At 40.3% G+C, this 23,064-nt stretch overlaps 1 protein-coding gene across 10 annotated transcripts in view; it reads right to left on the bottom strand.

Moving 5' to 3' along the window:
* THSD7B (thrombospondin type 1 domain containing 7B) overlaps positions 1-23,064 on the bottom strand; it is a 1,030,427-nt gene that overhangs the window by 955,476 nt on the left and 51,887 nt on the right. For 3 of the 10 annotated variants that reach the window (XM_070240788.1, XM_070240790.1, XM_070240792.1), the window contains exon 3: positions 7,851-8,021. The exons of 6 other annotated variants lie outside the window; for them this stretch is intronic. The gene's annotated coding sequence lies outside the window, so the exon portion shown is untranslated. Of the gene's footprint in view, positions 1-7,399; positions 7,463-7,850; positions 8,022-23,064 lie in introns of all 10 variants that reach the window. One more of the 10 variants, XM_070240789.1, reaches the window with a different exon arrangement.

Raw genomic sequence — 23,064 nt, 5'->3', positions numbered from 1 at the left:
ATGGCCAATAAGCACATGAAAAGGTGCTCAACATCACTAATCATTCAGAAAATGCAAAACAAAACCACAATGAGACACTACCTCACACCCATAAGGCTATTATCAAAAAAAAAGAAAGAAAGAAAGAAAGAAACAAGTATTGGTGAGGAGAATATATATGAATATTTATTTAGGGAACATACTAAAAAAATCACTGGATTAAACACCTTAAAATGATGAATTTTTGTTATGTAAATTTTACCTCAATAAAAAAATGAAAGAAAGAAAACTTGATGGCAATAATTTCTCTGATAACAACGCTTAATCCATTCAACAAATAGAACCAAAAATGGGCTGGATATTGTGCTGGCTGCTAAGGATAAAGTGCCACGTATAAAAAATACAGTCCTTGCCCTCAGGGATCTTTCTGTCTTGTCTGTCCGTCCATCTATCTAAGCCCCACCATCAGGCTAGACTACTATTATGAACCAACTAACCCATCACTGTCATGGCCAGGTTTGTACTGGTCCAAGATATACTAGACGTTCCTATTGAGACTTATCTTCAAGTCATTTTATTTGTGTGCATATGTATGTATTTATAAATACATATTGTATTGGTTTTCTAGGGCTTCAATAACAAAGTACCACAAACTGAGTGGCTTGAACAACAGAAATGTATTGCCTCATAGGTCTAAAGGCTAGAAGTTCAAGATCAAGGTGTCCGCAGGACCATGCCTCCTCTCAAGGCACTAGGAAAAGATTTGTTCCAGGCCTCTCTCTTAGCTTCTGTTAGTTCCTAGGCTTGTGGCAGCATACGGTCTTCACATTGTGTTCTCTTTGTGTGCATGTCTGTGTCCAATTACCCATTTTTATAAGGATACCAGTCATATTGGATTAGGGGTCCACCCTACTCCAGTAGGACCTTGTCTTAACTAATTGCAGCTGCAACAACTTTATTTGCAGACAAGGTCACATTCCAAGGTACTGGAAGTTAGGATTTTAACATTTTGGAGGGACACGATTCAACCCATAAGACACACACCGTATATGTGTGTATGTGTGTGCACATGTGCGCAATTGGCTTTAACAGCATCTCTAAGGGAGGGAAAAGGTAATTTAGTTTGGTCCCTATGGTCCAGATCAGACTATTGAGGCTCAGAGAAGTTAAGGCATTAGGAGGATCCATGTCTCCAGACTCTCAGTTGAGCACACTTTCTCCTCTCTTGGAACAGCATGTCTCTTCTCATGCCATCACTTCTGCTGTTGCAACTGCCAACAAGCAGTCAGATTCTTAAGGGTTCTGACCTTGGCCAACACGGGTGTCAAGCTGGTGGGTAGTCCCTAAAGTATGTCCCAGATTGTGCTGACAGCATCCTGGCAGAGAGTGGGCACTGGGATAAAAGCCTCTTCCAACACATGGCATTCCTCTCAGGCTGCCTGATCTGCCTGCCTCCTTCAGCAGCTCAGAGCTGTTGGCAGCCGTGGGTGCAGAAAACCAGCAAGTTGAATCCATAGGAACCACAGTGCAACACATTTCCAACCAAAGGGCAAGCTATCCATCAATTCAATCCCACTTAAAGCTTGCTGGTTATCACATGTTGCTGTGTCTTCAAAATCATCACCAGCTCAATATCTAATTTATTGAGGCAGCATCTGCAAATCTGATATAATCTAGTCTTTAAGCTAGCAGAACACCACAAAATCTACCTCTAATCTATTCCCAACCCAAAATCCTCCTCTTAAAAATAATGTTCAAATAGAAGAACAAGGCTGTTATCTTGAAAGAGTGGAAGGGTGGAGGGACCAGCTTTGCAAAAGCTCAAATTAATACATGGCACCTAATGGTTGCCTCCCAGAGATGGATCATAGAAACATGGACAACCAGACAAATTAGCTGAAGAGTAGAAACAGAAAAAGGGAATTGCTATGAAAGCCAGCTGCTAGAGGCTGTGGTAAAAACACCCTGGAAAGAGAGACGGGAGGCAGGCAGGCTACTCCTGCCTCAGCACCAGCTGTGAAGCCTCTGCAAAGTCGCTTCCCTTCTCTAAGCCTTGCTTTCCCCAGTTGTGAAATGAAAGTGTTGTATTCAGAGATTGCCAATGTGCCTTCCAATTCTAATATTTTACCTGAGAAGAAAGCAAGGTAAATATATTAGCCACATGCCCCCTAAATGAACAACAGATTCCAAAGAGGTGTGCAGCTTCCATGCTGCTGAAAGCCACCAAGTGACAGTAAACACCCCCTCCCACGGAGCTAGCCAGGCACGGTGGAAATCAGTTCTGAAGCTGGAGATAGGAAGATTGTGAGGCAGCAAGCAGCACAACCCTGCTTCTCCTGACAACACGTAAGCCAGCAGCCCCGAAGCACGCAGCAGGGCTCAGGCAGCATTGGACTTGGAGACAATGTAGACTCCGGGAGATAGGCTCTCTCCAAGAGAGGATGGGAACCTGGCGAGAGGCAACCATCACTGTAGACAAGGTGGGCCAAAGCTGCTCATCGCCAAAAAGGTGGACTAGATCCTCATCATTAGTCATTCAAGGGACTGAGGCCCCAGGAAGGCAGAGATCACAATCAATGAAAAATATCTACTCTGGAGGGTGCAGACTTATGACCAGTGGACCAGATTTGGGTAGGAGACCTGTTTTGTTCAGCCTGTACCTTGTTTTCCAAATAATTAAATTAGTTTCTGACCTTAAAAAAATTTGGGCGTGGGCCCGGCCCTGTGGCCAAGTGGCTAAGTTTCCGTGCTCCACTTTGGCAGCCCAGGGTTTCGCTAGTTTGGATCCTGCACACGGACATGGCACCACTCATCAGGCCTTGCTGAGGTGGCGTCCCACATGCCACAACCAGAAGGATCCACAACTAAAATATACAACTATGTACTGGGGGGATTTGGGGAGAAAAAGCAGAAAAATAAAAGACTGGCAACAGTTGTTAGCTCAGGTGCCAATCTTAAAAAATTAGGGGAGTCTTTTTACATAAAAATACAGATTTCCTGCTTCTCTTGAAAATTAGAATATTGGGTAACACTGGGCCTTCGTTCTCACCTGGCTGCCATCACGTGTGGCTAAAGAGCACCTGCCTATGATAGATGGGGCATGGCTTCCCAATGTATCACAGGCCAGTCATCAGCTTCACTCATTTATATTATGCCCTTTGGGCTCATCCAGGAATAAAGTGAATGAAGTTGAGGCTCACTAATGTTGTGTTTGCCGAGATGGAGGTCTGGGTTTGGTCTCTGCAAAGTTTTCAGGTTCCTAAATGATAACCACGGACCCTAGACAGCACCCATCTAAATCATAAATGTGACAGGCTCAAAAGATACTGGAAACACAGTGAATGACCACCAGGAAAGGAATAATTGCACAAAAAGTGGCACATTCATACAATGGAATATTATGTAGCTATTGAAAAGAATCAGGTCAATCAGTGGCTCTCAACCAGGGACAATGTTTATCCCTGAGGAGACATTTGGTAATGTCTGGAGACATTTTTGGTGTCACAACCTGGGCAGGGGGAAGGGCTAGGTACTGCTGTGATCTAGAAGGTAGTAGACAGCGATGCTTTAAACATCCTACAATGCACACGACAGCCCTTCCACAACAAAGAATTCTCCAGCCCAAAATGTCAATAGTGCTGAGAAACCATGAGTTAGCTCCGTTCTTGTTAACATGGAGAGATTTTCATGATGTTAACTGAGAAAAGTAAGATGAAGAGCAGTGTACATACACCACTGTTAATATAATGACAGAAAAAAAATATGTACATGAATTTAATCAACAGCATGTGATATTATTTGCATGAATTAGGTATTTCTGTGTCTATATGCATAAAAACTTTCATGAAGGGATGAATAGGTCACCACATATTAATGGGAGCAGGCTCAGAGAGTCAGCATTCCAGGTGATTTCTACTTTCCTCCTTATGTTTCTTGGCATCATGTGAATATTTTTTTTTAATGGATGTGTATTATTTACATAATCAAAAGAGCACAGTACAGATGTTCTTCTTTGTGAAAGAAATCAATAGATAATTCACACACATGACCTTCAATAATAAATTTGTCAGTCACCCCACCAAACCTTACTCCTGTGCTGTTAACAAAGACAGTTGTAATCGATTGTCATCTCCCTCTTCTCCCTTCCCCTGCTCAACCTCAAAAGGGCCTTGCTCACCAAGGGCCAGAAAAAGGGCAGATGTTTCTAGCAAGAGGAATGCAGACAGCTAATCAGCTAAAGAGTCAGCACTCTACAGCCAGAGTCAGGTGGCAATCAATGACCAAGCAGCTCATAGGACCATCGCTCCTCTTCCCCTTCCTAGTCAATAAGTTTCTCCTGTGTGCAAAGAGTTCCCATAGAGAGAAGAAAGCCAGAGGACACAGGCCCTGCCCTTAATGAGCTTGCACACTATTTAGAGATAGAAAACACACAGCAGAATTTGGTGAACTGGGAGCCAATAACAAACCCCAGCGCTCTCACCGCCCAGCTCTGCCGGGCATCAGGTCAGCCTCCCTGTTTTTATATCATGCCAGCCACTCTGGGGTCTAGAGAGCATAGCTTTCTGCAATGTCAGAGGCTCCAAAGGGCAGGAGCTCAGTCACGCTGCATCTGTACCTGCTGGAGGAGACACCAGTACAGGGCCAAAGACTGCTCCTGTGAGCAGCTCTCAGCTTCCCTTGCTTGGCTATCACAGCATCATCAGCTTCTCTGCCCCACCTCCCAACTCCTTATGCACCACGTGTTATTAGTCGGTGCTGAAAACAGGTTAAGTCTATCCCTAAAATGAATGGCTTTATGCGTATTTGTAAATAGCTGTCTGAATGTGTGGAACTTACTTTTTTAAGAGCATGGGAAAATGCACATACTGTCACCATAAGTAGTTATGACTACGCATATCAGTAGGCGAAGTTTCAGGACCCATGAGATGATGCTTTGGGATCAGCGTGACAATGTGTAGTTAGCAATGAATATATTATACATACCATTCAACAAGGTAACTTCAACACTAGCCAGAGAAGTTAGCCCATGTGCATGATGATAAAAATGAGCTTCGGAATGGCACTATGTACCAGATATTTTGCTAGGTGCTTTCTAAGCACGTCTTTAAACCTCACAAAATCCCTGCAGAGAAAGTCACATTATCCTCACTTAACAGATGAGGAAACTGAGGCTCAAAACAGTTAGATATACGACCCTGTCCACATAGCTGTTAAATGTGAGGGCCAAGATTCAAACCCATGTCTGTTTAAATCCAATGTTGTTTCCATATACGATGCTTTATCCATGTTTACTCCACATAACCCAAGATAGCTCATGTAAAGGGGAGTTCACAGTGTGAATCAGAGGAGCTACAATCAAAAGCTGGTGTTTTCTGGAATTTATGCTTATATCAAATACTTGTCTGCCCTTTAATGAGTAATAGTCAATTAATTACATGTCACTGGGTAAGTAAGGTGTAATATCCAAAGCTGAATATCCTAAGCATCAACATCTGGGAGATCCACTTTAGTGAAACTATAGATTTTTATGGTTTTGAGCATAACTAGTAGTGTTTCATTTCTCCTCAAGTATGATGAAATAGCCAATGATGTTGGGACAAATAGAAAAATTCAAGGGAGGTTATCATCAATTTCATATTTCCAGTTCACGCAAGGATTAATTCCACTTATAGAAGTATGAAGTGGTGCTCATTATGATTGAGACCTTGTGTGCATTTTCTGCGATGGGCAGGTTACCATCAAGTTAAAATGCCCTGAACAAATACAATGGGCATATCAGTCTCAGCCGGCTTCACTGAGACCAGCTTCTCGTTAACCACAGGAACTAGTCTCCTAGGAGCCTCCAGATCAGGTGTCCTGCTTGTGTTATGATGACAGTTTTGCTAACTTCATAAATAAACAGTGTTTCCCAACAGTTTTTATACTTTTTAAACCTTATGCCCCATTTGGTGAATATAATATTCTTATAGTTCCCCCTCACCAAAAAAAATTGAATACTAAACCCTCCTACTGATAATCTCTATAAGCTCTAAAGATAGTCTATCTTCAGAGTATCTTCACAAAGTAAGGCTGGTTTGTCTAGCTTATTTTCTACAGTTTTATTTAAGAAGATAACATTGTTTTGTTTTATTTGGCTTAGTCTTGACATTGCATCGTAATAGTGAATATACTTCTAAAACTGTACAACATGCCTGCCCCTTCCTCAGAAAAATCCCGATTTTTTATAGAAGGTCCTGGCACCCTTGTTGAAATTCACAGTCCTGAAGTTTAATTAACTACAAAACAGGAGAAGAAACTGTGTAGTTTTATCATGAGACATATTCTCTCATACTTGACAGGAAAAGAAAATGCTTGAGAAGAGAGGAGCTGAAGATGAAAACAGAAGGAAGATGGACACTTTCCTTCAGAGGAGCAGTCCAGAGCTCCCTCTCTGGAAGGTGGAAGGGCCTCATAACTTGGTCCTATTTACCTAGGAAACTGAGTAAATGTCCAGCTTTGCATGAAAGTGATGACACCCGAGTGGTTTCCACAGACCCTGCTCACTCTCACTCCTTCTACGTGCTAAGGAAGCAGGCGCACTCCTGAACCCACTCTTCCTTTCTAAGACAGAAGAGATTTATAAGAGGGAAAGATGAAAGAAGAGAGGGAAATGGCAACAGGGAGAAGAAGACTTATGGAAAGATAAGGAAGGTATAAAAGGAAAAGGAGGAGAAAGAAAGGGAAGAGCAACTGATGCAGGCATCCAAGAAGTTTAGACCATAGAGAATAGGAGGGATCCTTACAACAACAGTTTTCCCATTGGTAACAATAACTACCATTTATTGGACTCTTGCTGTGTGAAATGATTGGATGGATGGATGGATGGATGGATGGATAAATAAGTATGCACATATACATACATACATTTAATTTAGTTTAACTTCATTCCAGTTAACTTAATCTTAACAAATACCCATGAAAGGGATATTCCTATCGCCCTTTTACCGAGGATTCTGAGACTCATAGCTAGTAACTTCTCCAAGGTAGCAGAACTAGAATTGAAACCCATTTTGTCTGGCTCCAAATCTCAGGCTGTTAATTACTATACCACTTGTTTGTAACAAATGCCAAAGAGTGTATACTCTTAGTTGCATATTTTCCTGTTCAAATTAGTCATCTTGAGACTTTAAGCTGTTCCAATGATGTTGCCATTGATAAAAATAACTTGGGGATCAACTGTTGAAACTTCTATTATAACCTTAAGTACATTCTTTTGACTATCTTCATTGATGATATCTCTTCATACTTTGAGAGAAGAACTTATTTAGGGGAGAGCAAAAAGTCACTCAGAAAAAATCTGGTCAAAAACTACGGATGACACCGCTAGGTAATATCACCTGAGATTTGAAGAAAAAGAGTGCAATTATTTTGTGTGTCTTACCTTCTATCTCAGAGAAATTCCCAAAGGAGACTTGCCAGCAGATTCTGATCAATGGCCCCATCACTGTGATAAATACAGAGACCTAAGACATCCCTTCAAAGTTCAATATTAAACTGGTATATTTGTTAAAACACACTCTTGTGACAATAAAGTCATACCTTAGTCATTCTTCAGAGCAAATCAATTTGATGTTGCTTTAACTACTGGTGAATTGAACATTCCATAAAAAAAAGAAAAAAAACCCATTAAGAACTTAATAGTCTTTGATGTTAATACTGTTAAGATATCTTGTGCCCTAACTTCTTGCTGAAAAGTTCAAAGAGAAATGATAATGCTCTTGGGGCATTATCACCTTTGAACTTCAAACTTCTGATCTTTGTGAGCAAGATGGTGGAAACTAGACCTTTGAGATAGAATGGTCTACCCACCTCCTGCCCGGAAACTGACTAACCTCGGAGCATCTAACAGAGTTGCTTCTAATACATTTGAAGAATGGCATCATATTGGGGCCGGAGAGTTTCCTCTGCTGTTCATGGTCCATGTAGCAGGTGCTCTCCTCTAAATGGTTACTGTTTTTCTCAAGAGCTGCCAATTTTCATTACAGCAATGGACTGGAGGAGTGCTGAAATGCCATATGAAAAGAAAATTACTGGGCAGCCCCCTTTTTTTCCCATTAGAATTTCAGCAAAGCGAGTAAGGTAAGGGCAGACAAGATAATGAAGGGGTTGCCCAGGCATTTATTTCACTTTCATTTTTCCTTTGAGAAAGTATTAATAAAATTAGCAGTGTTAACAATAACAGTAAGGATTATAAAAGAACATTTATCAACAATGTGCAATTTTCCTACTGGAATGTATAATAAAACTTTTCAAATGCAAATCTCCTATCAATGAACATATACAGGGGCAAGATAAAGAAGCAGAAAAAAATGACATTAAGCTAATTCTCAGTCATCTCTGAAAACTAAAAGGATAAAAACTTTTAGTTAGCTGACAAATCTCCCCAAACTTAAACTTTCATTCATTTTCACTCTGTCAAGACTTTAGCCAAAGCTCTTTACAAGGAATCATGCTAATTCTTTAGAATTTCAGGGATTGGGTAAAAATCATCAATGCTTTCGCATCACCCACCACACAAAGCCAAAAATCTTCTTACGTGCTGATCTGGTGGTGTAGCGGTTAAGTGCGCACATTCCGCTACAGCGGCCCGGGGTTCGCCGGTTCAGATCCCAGGTGCGGACATGGCACCACTTGGCAAGCCATGCTGTGGTAGGCGTCCCACATATAAAGTAGAGGAAGATGGGCATGGATGTTAGCTCAGGGCCAGTCTTTCTCAGCAAAAAGAGGAGGATTGGCAGCAGTTAGCTCAGGGCTACTCTTCCTCAAAAAAAAAAAAAAAAAAAAATCTTCCTACATGTCCCTCCAAACTCAGGCCCTATCCAACGATAAAGCCCTCCATAATCCGGCCCACTGTGCCCCCAGAGCCATTTCTCTTTTTGCCCATCACAAATCCCCAGCTGCAAACTGCTCCCTTGAAGGTCTGTGATGCTCTCTCCTCTATTTTTTTCCTGCCCAAATCCTCCTCATCCTCTGAAACCTTTACAACTCCAATGCTGCCTCTCCTCAGCCTTGTCTTTCCCTTCTAAATCCCACCAACCTCTCACCTCTCTCATGTAGTGTGAACCAACAATTCAGAACCTGATAATGAGCCATCTTGAATGGATCACAGCTTTTTCATGGGTACCACCTCCCTAGGTGAACAGCCTGCCCCCATAAAACAGAGACAGTACAGGGCTCACACACATGGTAAGCATTATTGATTGCATGATAGTCTCTATGGCCCTATTCCTCCTTCTGTGGAGATACAAACAGGTCAAAAGATAGGCAGAGAAAGACAAGAAAAAGAAAAAAGAGAGGCGAGGGACCTAGATACTCCAGAAACTGGACAATCAACTGACAATGGTCTGAATAAGCCTGAGTTTACTGTATACATAAAGGAAAAATATACAGATGGTCACTGCAATTTACATTAAAAGTGTTTTGAGAAATATGATGATTTGTTAAACGCTGATCCAGCAAACTGAATGTACAGGGTACTTCCAGGAAAAGCAAATAAGTAAACATAAAATATTTCCTGAAAGCAAATAGTAAAATCATAAATATGCTAAAGAAAAATTTCTCCCCAAAATCATTATAAACTCAAAGGGTAAATTCATTACTGAGATATTCAGACATGCTAATGATGTTGATTGTCCCTGCTGATAATAAATGAAAACACTGAAGTCTTCCAGGAACATGACAAGTGCCGTTTTCACACAATCATTTGAAACCTCCATCTGTCTTTCAAAAGGCTAAGGGTGCATTGGATCCTTCATGAAAAGCCCAAGGAGATGCTGCTCACAGCAAGAATGATGCTAATATTTCTATCAAACCAAAGCAATAACAATTACTTGAAAATGCCAAGTATCACAATAGAAAGCAGAACTGGTGTTAATCTGGAGATGGCAAAATCCATGGCATTTTGTGTGATGAAATGGTGTCCATCTTACTGAAGCAAACTCCGTGAGCACAGCACCAGTTCTCGCCTAGTCATTTTTAAGGCAGCAAAGTTTCATAAATATAGAGGCTGAGACTCAGCCCAAGGCCAGTCACCAAGAGCGATTCTATAACTAGAACATGTTGCAGGCCAACCAACTTTTTCATCTTTTACCCAGATTTTTTACTCAACAATATTTCTGAAAGGGTCTATAACATAGGACATTGTAAATTTCAACATGTTACCAAGAAATGATTTTAGGAGATTAAATACCAAAATAGTATAAGATGTATGTCTCTAACCCACTCCCACTCAACAAAAATGTCCTTGTATGTATTTGTTTGAAAAGCATATGGAAATAGAGAAGTAAGACACAGATACTGAAAAATACTTCTTAAAAAAAGGCACAGCATAGAAGACAACTATATTTACATTTCCATCTGAACACAAATGACCACAAAAGGATTGACACAGGACGACCAATTAAAACCAAACTTACTCACCCAGCTTGCCAACGTCACACTCAGTTTCAAATAAATAAATAAATAAATAAATAATGACATTTCGGTCAACAATGGACCACATATACGATGGTGGTCCCATAAGATTAGTACCATATAGCCTAGACGTGTAGTAGGCTATACCATCTAGGTTTGTGTAAGTACACTCTGATGTTTGCACAATGACAAAATTGCCTAGCGATGCATTTCTTAGAACATAACCCTGTCATTAAGTGACTCATGAGTGTATATAGATGTGTATATGTGGAGACTAAAGAGTCTTTATTTTATTATACTTGGGGAATTCACTTTGGGAGTCAAATCAGCATTGATCAAAGCTACCTTCATACCCCGATGGACTGATCTATGCTGACTAAATAATGCTTCCACCTTCCATTTTGCCTTGTTGACTTGGGCTTCTTCTACATGAGCAACACATTTAAGGAAGTGTGACCAGTCATTTCTATGATTCCCCATGCATGCAACAAATATTTACTGAGTATCTGATACATTCCAGGCCCTATGAACAAGACAGATCCCCACCCCTGCCCTCATACAGCCTACTACCCAACAAGCATAGAACAGTCAATTTTTAGTGAGATTTGTGCTACTACAAAGTGCAGTATTTTGCAAAACCTTAAAGCAAGCAATCCAAAGTAGCTAGAGTGATGGAGAAGACGCCATTGAGGAAATAAAGTCTAAGCCGAATTTTTAAGTTGAATAGGAGTTGGCTGGGTGAAGGGCAGAAGGGAGGATGGGAAAGTGTCCCTAGTAGAGAAAAGTACATCTGCCAAGGACCAAAGGCAGGAAAGAGCTTTGACACGTTGCTGAAGGAGACCCAATATGCCTAGAAAGGAGAGAGTGAGTAGGCAGGAGAAGCAAGGAGGGGCCAGATCATATAGAACACTGAAAGCCACATTGAGGATATTGGACTTTAAACCATGATGTTTTAGGCCCAGGAGTAACATCAGTAGTTTGCATTGATAACAGTCATACAGGTTGCTTTAGGGAGACTGGGTGGAGGGTGGGCGGGGAGCAAGATTGGCAGTAATGACACTAAGAGGCTCTTGCAGGAGTCAAGGAGAAAGAGAAATAGCTTGCACTAGGCTGAGGAGAGGAAGAAAACAGATTCAAGAGATACTTAAGGAGAAGAAAGAACAAGATTTGGTGATGGACTGGTGTGGAGACTAAGGGAGATAGAGGAGCCAAGGTGGACTCAGAGGTCATTGGACTGAGGAACTAGGTTGGTGGCAGGGCCACATACTGAGGTGCGGTAGCTTGGAGGAGAACCAAATCTTAGGGCTAAGGGATGGATGAATAGAGGTTATAATCCTGAACATCAGACTTGGTGTCCTGCAAACAGGACATGTTAAACGTAAAAATGTGTTGATAAAGAAACTTAGAAACTTCTCCATCAATCATGGAACTACATAGTATGAGACCACTAAGGAATTGCGCAAATCTTCAAACAGAAATAGCAATCTATGGGAACCAGCCACCCCAAATTCAAAGGTACAATGTTAGTCCCAGCAATTTCTCAGTTATTACTGGCATCATTAATACTCCTAGAAACACGGGATTTGTCCATCTGTGTCCTGGGCACAAGTCTCAAGGTCCTTTTAAATGTAGAATTCACTTTGAAGGCCAGTGTTCTGGAGCAAACAAATCCATCGGTTGCTCTAGATTTTATGTTAAGATTTTTAAAAAGTTCGTGGGAATGCCAGAGGTCTTTCGAACTTTTTCATCGAACAGGGACCCCTGGAGTTTGTATTGATTGGGTAAGATGGAGCAGAAAGCTTTCATTTCCCCCAACTGTCTACTTCTTTGTCATATTTCTCAAAAGATCATTCACTTAATTATTTTAGCCCCAGTAAAATTGGGTGAAAATAACAATTTTTAACTTGTTTATTCTTAAACAATTCTTCCACACAAAAATAATCAATTCCTGAAGCTCTTGGATCACACACTCAATAGTGCCCAGGCTGTCATCAGCCCAGGAGCCTTTCCTCTTGGCGGCCGTATGCTCAATAGGCACCTTCTGCTGAAGCCCTCGCTCAGCACTTTTTATTTTTTTAATGTGACAGGTTTCAATTCCAAACAGCACTGCCGAAGCACTCTCTTCTCTGACATAACCTCTTTCTGATTTGAATGAACATTTTCTCTGGGCCTATTATAAATAATATAAGGGAGCAGCTTGGAAAGAGAAATGGGCCCTTTATAGCAGGTGATTTGGAAATTCAGAGAAACACAGAAATTCTGGATAGAGAAAGGTGTAAATACAGGAAGGAGGTTAGAAATATAGGACAGGACCTCGTATATATGGCCTTGATGTCCCTGTGATACATAATTTCCTATAATGGAGTTTAATAAATTCAGGCCCACCTGGGCTCTCAGCAGCCAGGAGATATATTGCATTGGCCCAAAGACACCATACCTGTGTCTTTGGGGAAGGAATAGAAGGGTGGCACTGTATTCCAATGGAGCAGTGAAGATTGACGGGACAGCAGACACCTAAAAAACTCTGTTTAATGAAATAAATATGAGGAGATTCTGTCTGCCATGAGCCGAAATGACTATGTGCCTGAAATGAGTTCTTTGGAGGTACGTGCTCTCTTTTGCCAGTATTCCAGGGAGACACGTGGAAAAAACATATTTAGTTCAGGGACAGTGACTCTAATATAGAGACCAGGGTCCATCCCAGGATTTGAAGCCTTAGTCTGGGGGAGTTTAGAACCAAACCCCTAATCTTGGTTCTGGTAACAGAATCTTTGCTGACTCACCTTCAATAACCTGTCCAGTATCCCAGGACCTGTGGCACTGGGTCCTTCTTTGCCATTATCAGTGACAGTGGGTTGAATGGAATATACCAATATACACAGTTTAAGAACGTACTCACTCTACAGATATTTATTGTGTACCCTCTACCTGCAGACTCTGTCCTAGACACTATGGATACATATATGAAAAGTCAAGGACTCGTATTCTCATGGGGAAGACAGATAACAACTGGATGTAGAGCTCCCTCAGTGGCAAAGAGGGAAACTCATAGAGATGGCACAAGAAAAGAAGCAACACAACAGACTCCCACATGGAAATGTGACCCCAAAGTCCCCATAGGAATGTTCAGTACCAGTGATCCCATCACGAGAAATGACAATTCCAGCCGGTACAGAATGGCCTCCTTTGGCATTCACATGGTCACCCAGACTGTTCCACAGCCTTTAGCTACAAGCCTGCCTCCTCAGCAGGTGGAAGTGGAAGTACTGCTGTGGACTGTGAGACAAAAGAAATTAAAGTTTAATTTTCCAAGCCTAGTACTCCTTAGCCGACCCTAATCTCAGGCCTGATGAGAATTGCTCCTAAAATAGGGGAATTTCTTAATACTCTTTTCATGATCACCTTCAGGAGAAAAGCAGAAAGAGGAAACCACATGTCACTTTGTGTGAAAGCATACTTATTTCACCTTGGAAACAATACTGCTCTGTTTAGAGTTAGATAGTGGGTTTCTGATTTGGTTTAAAACACGCAAGGAATCAAAGTGTAGATGAATCAATGAGACCCAGCTAGGTACTGATTTTCAGCACTGGCCAAATGCTTCACTGAATAAGATAAACTAGCTAAGACAATAATAATTAGATCACTATTCTTCTGTCTTAGGAGGAAATAAGCTTAAGAAAGAGTTTATTTTGGCTTCTGAGGAGGGGTGGACCCATTATGTTTTGAAGGACAGGAGTCGTGGGTCAGCTCATCATGGAGCAAACCTGTTGAGGATGACATCCATCCATCCTTTTCAGATGCTACTGAGACTGCACACAGCTCCTCTAAGTTCTTCCTTAAACAGGAGATTTGTCAGGGACCCAGAGCAGGCAAATTTTGGTCCAGAAGGAGCTACATCCTCCATTGGTTACATGTATCCTCAAGGGGAAAAGTTCAAATTGTAAAAGTTTCCTTTCCTGGAACATGTGACCATGGTAGGAGAAGGGGAGAATGGGAAGTTTGTGCCACTTTCCAATTCCAAAACAACTAAGCCTACCTTCCTTGGTAAAGTGTCTAATGTCAGGAGTGCTCAATTTGATCAATACATGAGGCTAAGTTACACTTTGGTCGCAGCCCCCATGAACCCCTGCACCACGGCTTGAACTCTATGTCTTCTGACAATCTCACCTGCCTGCCTCAATACTGTAACATTGGCCCCCAGAAGCCTTATGACGGGACATCGTGTTTGTTAGCACCCTTGGCCCGAGCACCTTTGGCCTGCATGCACATGCTCAGAACACTGACTGCTGCCATCTGGGTTGGGCTTTTCCCAGCAGATCTCACTTTATAGCTGTTCCCACCCAGTGACTTGTCCATTTCTATGTCCATTCCCCTCTTGGAATGTCCCTGTCCAAGTCCAATTATCTCACCTATGTCCAAATATACCACAATATATGATAAGAATGGTTTAAACCCTTTGTGTCAAACAGAACTGTAACATCATTCAGTTCATCTGAATTCCTACAGCCTTTACTATCTACACAACTCATTTAATAATTTGCATATATATTACTGTATACCATTATCTTTCCATATATGTTACATCCATACACACAAATATCCTTCCTCTCCAACTAGATTTCACACTTCTTACGAGCAGGGTCCATAATTCAAATTCTGCATCTTATATAATACCTCCCATTTGTAAGTACAACAAAATATCTACTACCAGTGGTGACAATGATAAAGATTTGTCCAAGACTATCTTAGTAATCTCGGTGAATAATAAGCGTTGAGATGATTGCACCTGCCCATGAGCAGTCTACACAGATGAAGGGAAGAAAATCAACCCAGGAATGGGCTCAGTCAACAGGATAAGCATCAGATAAAAATCAGCTTTGGCCATTTTGAGCAGGACCTGCAACAAGATTAAAAATACCTCTAGCTTTTTGGCTGAAGAGATACATCAAAGGCACAGAGGATGCTCTTGTAAGGGATCTCCATTAACCAAATCACCCTCCTCCTCCATTTGCTCCACAAAACACAATGGCTGATGCCCGTGTCCAATCTAGGCACATGGCTAGCAGGCCACTTCTAAAGTCCTTGTGCTTTTGTGGCCACCAGTTGTACTCTGTGGCTGCCAAGAGCATGCTCAATTTGTTCCTTAACCTGTTGTTAACAGTTTTATATGCTAGGGAGATTATATAATATAACTAATTTACATAAACTGATGAAATATGAGTGAATATAGAGAGCCAATTCTATGAAAATTGGGTTGAATACTTTGGAAAGATGCTAACATTGTGTTTTATTAGGTGGAGGTGAAAGAATTTTAAAAGACTGAGAAAATTACTATAAATAGCTAGAAAGATTCTATGCTTAGATTGCTTTACAAGGGTGTAGGTTTCTCCTCCACCTTGAGAGACAAAAACTGAGCATGGTTGGTAATGTGTATGCAAGAGTAAGGCCTTTATCAAAAGATGGGGGAAGGGATATGCATTCACAGGTTTTTAGACTGAAATCAAAGGTTTGAGCTGTGTATGCGTCATTTTTTCAGATTCCCATTTTTAACCAGTCTTTATATTAAAATAACTACCGGTCCTGTCACATCAGATAAAAAGGCTCTTACCATCCACCTACTCCTACCTTACTCCCAGAACCCAACTGAGAAATTGCTCAACTCAGGAAGCCAGAAGCTGCAGGAGTTGTCACCTAAATTGTGATAGAAAATGCAACAAAGAAGTCACTGCTAGGGATTTTCTTCAGTTCTGCTGGTTTTCATTAACAATCTTAAATAAGTATATATTTATATCCCATGTACTTTTGAAAGTTTCTGGGTCTGTATAGAATATTTATGGAAATACAATACATAATTAAAATCGACAGCAACAAATTGGAATCATGAATTACCTGCCAAGCTGAGCAATTCACCTTCAACAGGTCACCACACAGATTCGACACAGTCAAGCCTTCCAATGGTCAGTTAAGCAAATAAGCAGAGCAGCGTGCACAGGATCCAGAACCATGGTTCTGGGATGATACACAGAAGAGATTAGACACGGTCCCTTTCCCCGCAGAGCTGACAGTTCAATAATCAAAGCGGGGCCATCAAGCTGCATTTAGTTCTTCATAATGACAGCAAGGCAGGATTAAGTTGGAGGGGAGGGAGGAAAGGAGCCAATTTTGAGCTTCCCTCCTTCAATAATTCCATGTTCACTGCCAAATGGATATTGGAAAGTAGAGAGCATGAAGGTAGAGATATTTTGTAGCATATGACTGTAGAAATTTTTTCATAGCTTCATAAATTGTTAAAATGGGAAGGGTGATCTTAGAGACATCTTGTCTAATTGCCTTATTTTACAGAAGTGGAGACCAAAACCTAGAGTAGTTGAGTAAAAGGTTACACAGCTAATTAGGAGCAGGATTGGGACCAGAAATCAGATATTCTGACTCTAATCTCAGTGCTCTTTCTAGCACACTGTATGGCAGTGCTCCCCCTCTTTTGGTTAACATCCTTTCGTCTCTATTTCACGACCCCTAATCTATCCAGAACACTGAGATTGATCAAAACTCCTAAAAGCTACTTTCTAAACAAAGTCAAAATGCCCAGATAAATCGGTTTAGAGAGTTTAACAAATCGAACAAAACATCAAGTTGAAGAAAATTTCATGCTAAGTGGGTAGTTTCATGTAGACAAAATGTTTAAAATTTTGAAAATCATTAATTGAACTAACTTCAGAACACAGACCCCATTTTCCTGGAAGAAAATGCTGTCAAGAAACTTATCTACCTATCTACATTTCATTCACTCAGCATATACTCCCTGTCCTCAAAAAAAAAAAAAGTAAACCTCACAAGAATTATTACAAGAATTCGCATTGCTTTCTGTGATGCTGGTCTCTAAATAACTCAATTCAGCAAATATTTCATGAGTGTCTACTGTGTGCAAGGCACTTAATGAGCACCCACTCTGTTCAAGGCTGGGAGACGTGGGCAACATCAAGAAGAGGGTCTCACATCTCAAGGAGCTTACAATCTAGTCCTGGAAGCTGTACTCAGATAACACAGATGTGACTGTGGTAAAGGTTAAAATGGAGAGAAGAATGACCTGGAAACACAGAGAGGTAAAGGGAGTCAGGGGGTATATCATAGATGAGATTGCATTTAAGCTGCACCTTGAAAATGGGAGGAGACACTACATAGAGAGAAAAACTCAGACATTCTTAACTTAAAAGAGTAGCCCACCATCATACTTTTTCTGCTCTTCACCCCTGTTCATTGAGGAACTGATGGTACTATTGAGAAAAATAGAGAAATCAAGGATGGACTCCTTTTGGGAATAATGTGAAGAATTTCATGTGGGGCACATTGAGTTTTAAAGAGCAGAAGGAAGACACCCAGCAGGCAGTTGGGGCTGTGCCTGGAGGATGCCCACATTTAAGTAACAGGGAGAAGGGACAAGTGAGAGCAGCAAAGGAAAGAGGTGGGGGACACCAGGACAATGCAGTGACAGAGAAATGGGAAAGGAAGGAATTTCAGGAAAAAAGCAGAAGGCCCATGGTGCTGAATACAAAAAAAGAGAGTTTCCTAGAATTAGGATAAAAAAACAGGCCCTGGGGTTTTAGTCAAGGAGGAGCAGATGGTTTCATAGAAGAGCTAAGACAAAACAGATTGCAAGGGGTTAAGAAGTGGGTGGGAGAAACAGAGGGAAAATCTCCAAGGTAACTAAATCACGTCTAGCATCCGTATGTGTATAAACGTGCAGAATATTCAATTCCTGACATTTGATACCATCAGCAGCAGAGCCAAGGTTAGAACCCAGGTTTCCTGCCTCCCAGTTGTCATGATTCTGCCACGCCATGCTGGAAGGAACTCATGTCATTTTGTGTCCACTTATTCTCCCCACCTCCACCCCATCACAGCTACATGACTCTTATCCAGATATTGGCCAGCAGTTTCATTCAACTAAAGGCTGAGAATCTGATGGATTCCTGCCTTGTATCGTTGACAATTTCATCACTCATGACACTCAAGGAGCAACTAGAAGAGCAGCTTTTCCTCAATTAATTTTAATCAGGAATCAGCCTTGAATGATGGAGTGGAGGTGATAGGAACTTGCAGGAGAAAGTGACGAAATTGTCTTGGAACAGTCAAGGAAGAGAAAGCTGGTCATATTCAGACATGACTCATGGGATGTAGGAGAGTGGACTTTTATGTTTGACTCCCCACCTCTCCATCCCTGAGGCATGGAGTTCCTAAGTGGAAAACATAGGGCCCTGAACCCAATGCTGACTGCTTAGTTGTTTATTATTATTATTACCATCATTATTATTAATGACTTGGATAAACCCATGCATATTAAAATTGAAGACGACACAAAACAGGAAGAGAACTTAGAGGACTGGATCAGGACCTCAAGATCACTCAACAGGTTAGCAGGATGAACTGAAACTAATCAGATTAATTCTAATTAAAAAAAATATAACTGCTCTGCCCTAGGGTTGAAAAAGGAACAGAAGAAATACAGGATGGGAATAGCATAAAGATATCAAATAAATTCATGCTTTAAAAAAATTAGGAAAGTTTGTTAAAATGGTTAATGATAAACACTTAGAAACTGGATACATAATCTATAGCTTGTAAATAGAAGAAAAAAGAATGGGAACTTAAAATCAAGCAAAAAACAAGAAAGGAGGAAAGAAAGATGACAAAATAAAAGTACAAAATAGGTGACATAAATGAATCCAATTATATCAGTTTTTTCAACAAATATAAATGAATAAACTCACCTGTTAAAATTCAGAGTATTAAATAGGATTGTTTTAAAAACCCAGCTATAGGAGCATGCCTGGTGGTGCAGAGGTTAAGTTCGAGCACTCTGCTTCAGCGGCCCGGGGTTCACCAGTTCAGATTCCAGGTATGGACCTACACATCACTTGTCAAGCCATGCTGTGGCAGGTGTCCCATATATAAAAAATAGAGGACTATGGGCACAGATTTTAGCTCAGGGCCAATCTTCCTCAGCAAAAAGAGGAGGATTGGCAGTGGATGTTAGTTCAGGGATAATCTTCCTCAGGAAAAAAAAAACAGCTATCTGCTATTTATGAGAGATAATCTTAAAACAAAATAATATCGGAAATCTGAAAACAATGTAAAGGCAAAAAAAGGCAGGAAAAACTTTGGCAGAAAAATTTTCAATACAGTAGTATTTTTAAAAGACAAAATAGACTTTAAGGTAAAAAGCATTCATACGAATAAATAGGGTCCCTATATATTAATCAAGGGAACTACTCCAAGAACAAACAATCATTAAATTGCATGCAGAAATGTAGGATGGAAGAACTCAGTTTAATAGTACTTCATATGAAAATGATGGGATTTTGCTTTTATAAGTTTAAAAGTGACCACAGGGTTTACACAGTTGCCTCCAAAAGTCATTGCAATCTTGGCTAACATTGACAGTGTGCAGAATAGCTCAGGTTAAGAGCCACTTTCCCTGCACTGTCAAAACTTATCTAGAAAGGAGTGCTCAGGTCTGGGGATGTCATCTTGAGACAGACATTGTCAAACGGGAGAAGTTCCAACAGAGATTGACAAGGATGAAAAAACATTACCTAAGTAACAGCTGAAGGACAGCAGATATTCAAGAAAAGAGAAAAGTTTAGAGAAGGATGTCAACCAAAGTGGGCATTGTAGCAAGTGGTGGAGCCAGGATTGGGACAAAGCAAATCTCACTACAGAGAGCATTCCAACCATTCTTAACTACTCTATCCTACATTGCCTCTCTATAAAAATACCAGAAGGAAATTAAAGAAATAGTTTTCATAATAGAATGAGAAAGACTTCCCTAACCATACATGAAGATCACTGCCATAAATGAAAAAAGGACTTCTTTTAACGAGGTAAATTTCGGAAATTTTGCATAGAGAAAGATACAGTAAACAAAGATTAAAGACACAATAAACACCAGCTTGACAATACAAAATACTAGCGAGGATATAGAGAAACTGGATTACTCATACACGGTTGGTGAGAATATAAAATGGTACAGCCACTTTGGAAAACAGCTTGGCAATTTCTCATAAAACTAAACATTCATTGACTGTACAACCCAGAAACCGTACTCTTGGGCATTTATTCCGGGGAAATGAAGACTTATGTTCACACAAAAATCTGTACATATATGTTTATAGCAGCATCATTCATTATAGCTAAATGCTGAAAACAACCCAGATGTCCTTCAGTGGGTGAATACTTAAACACACTATGGTGGGTTCAGACCACAGAATGCTATTCAGCAATAACAAGAAACAAACGATTGATACACGCAACAACTTTGATGAATTTCCAGGGAACTATGCCAAGTGAAAACAGTCTCAAAAGGTTACTGAGTGTGTGATTCCACACACATGATATTTTTGAAATGACAAAATTTTAAAAATAGAGAACAAATTAGTGATTGCCAGTGGCTGGGGGCTGGGGGGGTTGGCATAGAAGGAAAGTGGATATAGTTATAAAAGGGTCACATGAGAGATTTTTGTGCTAAGGGACCTGTTCAGTATCTTGACTGTGGTGGTAGATACACAAACCTACACATGATAAAATTGTATACAACTATCAAAAATACAGACAATACCAAATTTTTGCCAGGATGTGGGAAAACTGGAACCCTCAAACACTGCTAATAGGAATGTAAAATGGTACAGCCACTTTGGAAAACGGTTTGGAAGTGCTTCGAAATGTTAAGAAAAGAGTTACTATATGACTCAGCAAGTGCACTCATAGGTAGATACCAAAGAGAAATGAAAATATATGTCCACGTAAAAACTTGCACATCAATGTTCACAGCAGGGTTAATCATAATATTCCAAAAGTGGAAATAACCCCAAATGCTATCATCTGATGAATGGATAAAATAATGTGGTATATCCACATAATGGACTATTATTCTGCAATAAAAAGAAATGAACTACTGAGATATGTTAAAACATGAATGAATCTTGAAAATGTTATTTATGCTAAGTGACATAAACCAGTCACAAAAGACCATATACTGTATGATTTCATTTATATGAAATGTCCAAAATAGACAAATCCATAGAGAAAGTAGATGCAGTTGCTAAGAACTGGAAGGAGGGGTGAAAAGCAACTGCCAATGGATACAGCATTTCTCTTGTGGTTGATGAAAATATTCTAGAATTATATAGTAGTGAAGGTTGCACGACTCTATCAAGAATACTAAAAACTATTGAATTATATATTCTAAATGTTAATAAATTGTATAGAACTAAATACACACACACACACAAGTTAGTACAAGTAAAATTGGGGAACTCTGAATAGTAAAGGTGGATTGTATCAATGTCAATATCTTAGTTGTGATATTATACTACCATCTTGCAAATGTTACCATTGGGGAAAATAGTAAAATATACACAAGATTTCTCTGTATTATTTCTTATAACTGCATGTGAATCTACAGAAGCTGCTGCAAAACTTCACATTTACCTACAGACACTCGCTCATCTGTGCTAGAGGAGCAATACTACCTTCCGCTTCTCTCTGCTTTCCAGTCACGCATGAGTCCTCTCACTGTCGGAGTCTAAATTAAAACCCAGCTGGCAAAGGATTCTGGGACATGTTGTCCTAGGCTTCCAGCCCCTCAGATACAAGAGATCATGGAAGAGAGTAGGGATGAATTTGTTTATATATACATATTAATACATATGCATATATATGTATATATAAATATAAATTATAATTGATACAAATTAATATGTATATATGTATGTGTGTGTATATATAGTATATATTTTATATGTATAACCTCATGGCATTATGGTTGAATGAAATCTGTATTTGAAATTGCATATATAGTGCCTTAGCCTGTGTTCTCCCAACAGTAACATCCACAACAAAGTTTGACATGTGAGTGATTTATTCAGAAATATGGTCCCATGAAGGAAGACTGGAGGAGTAGGAGGATTGAACAGAGGAGGAGGGAGAGAGAATACAAAGATAAATATCACGTTGGCCACCACAAGGGGAAACTGATTGCTTCATCCCTGTCTGAGAATCCCAAGGAACAAAAGGGCATGTCCCTTTGGTTAAAGGTTTGGGTTGCACACGTTGAGCAATTCTCTGAGACGTGTCACGCTGACACCACTATATCAGAGAAGTAAGGGGCAAATGGTGTGTGCCTGAGGTGAGGCACTGTCGGATGATACCTGTGGGAAACTGGTTGCAGCCTGCATAGCCATGGCTGGCGACGATGAGGAGATCTGAAGCAGTGCACAAGAAGTATGTGATAAATATAGAGTGATCCCAACTACATGAAATACATGTATCCGACTGAAAAAAGTCTGGAAGGAAATTTAGCAATATGTTAGCAGTGTTTATCTCCGGGTTATAGAATTACGGATAATTTTTGGTCTATTTTTTTATAGGTTCTTATATTTTCACATTTTCCGCAGTAAGTAGATACTGTTTCTGTAATCACAAAATGCAACAGAAATAATTTTTAAGGAGAAGAGCCGTATGGTTTGAGGACAAATGTTTATACAAAGACCAGATGACCCAGAAATAAGATTCTTCTACTGGATGGAAATCTGGACCATTTGACCTCTCAGATCACAGTCTAGGACTCGGTGATAA

The sequence above is a fragment of the Equus caballus genome, chromosome 18, assembly GCF_041296265.1.
Source record: "Equus caballus isolate H_3958 breed thoroughbred chromosome 18, TB-T2T, whole genome shotgun sequence".
Lineage (NCBI taxonomy): Eukaryota > Metazoa > Chordata > Mammalia > Perissodactyla > Equidae > Equus > Equus caballus.
Note: the sequence above shows the minus strand (reverse complement) of the source record. Positions and strands in the feature narration are given on the sequence as shown.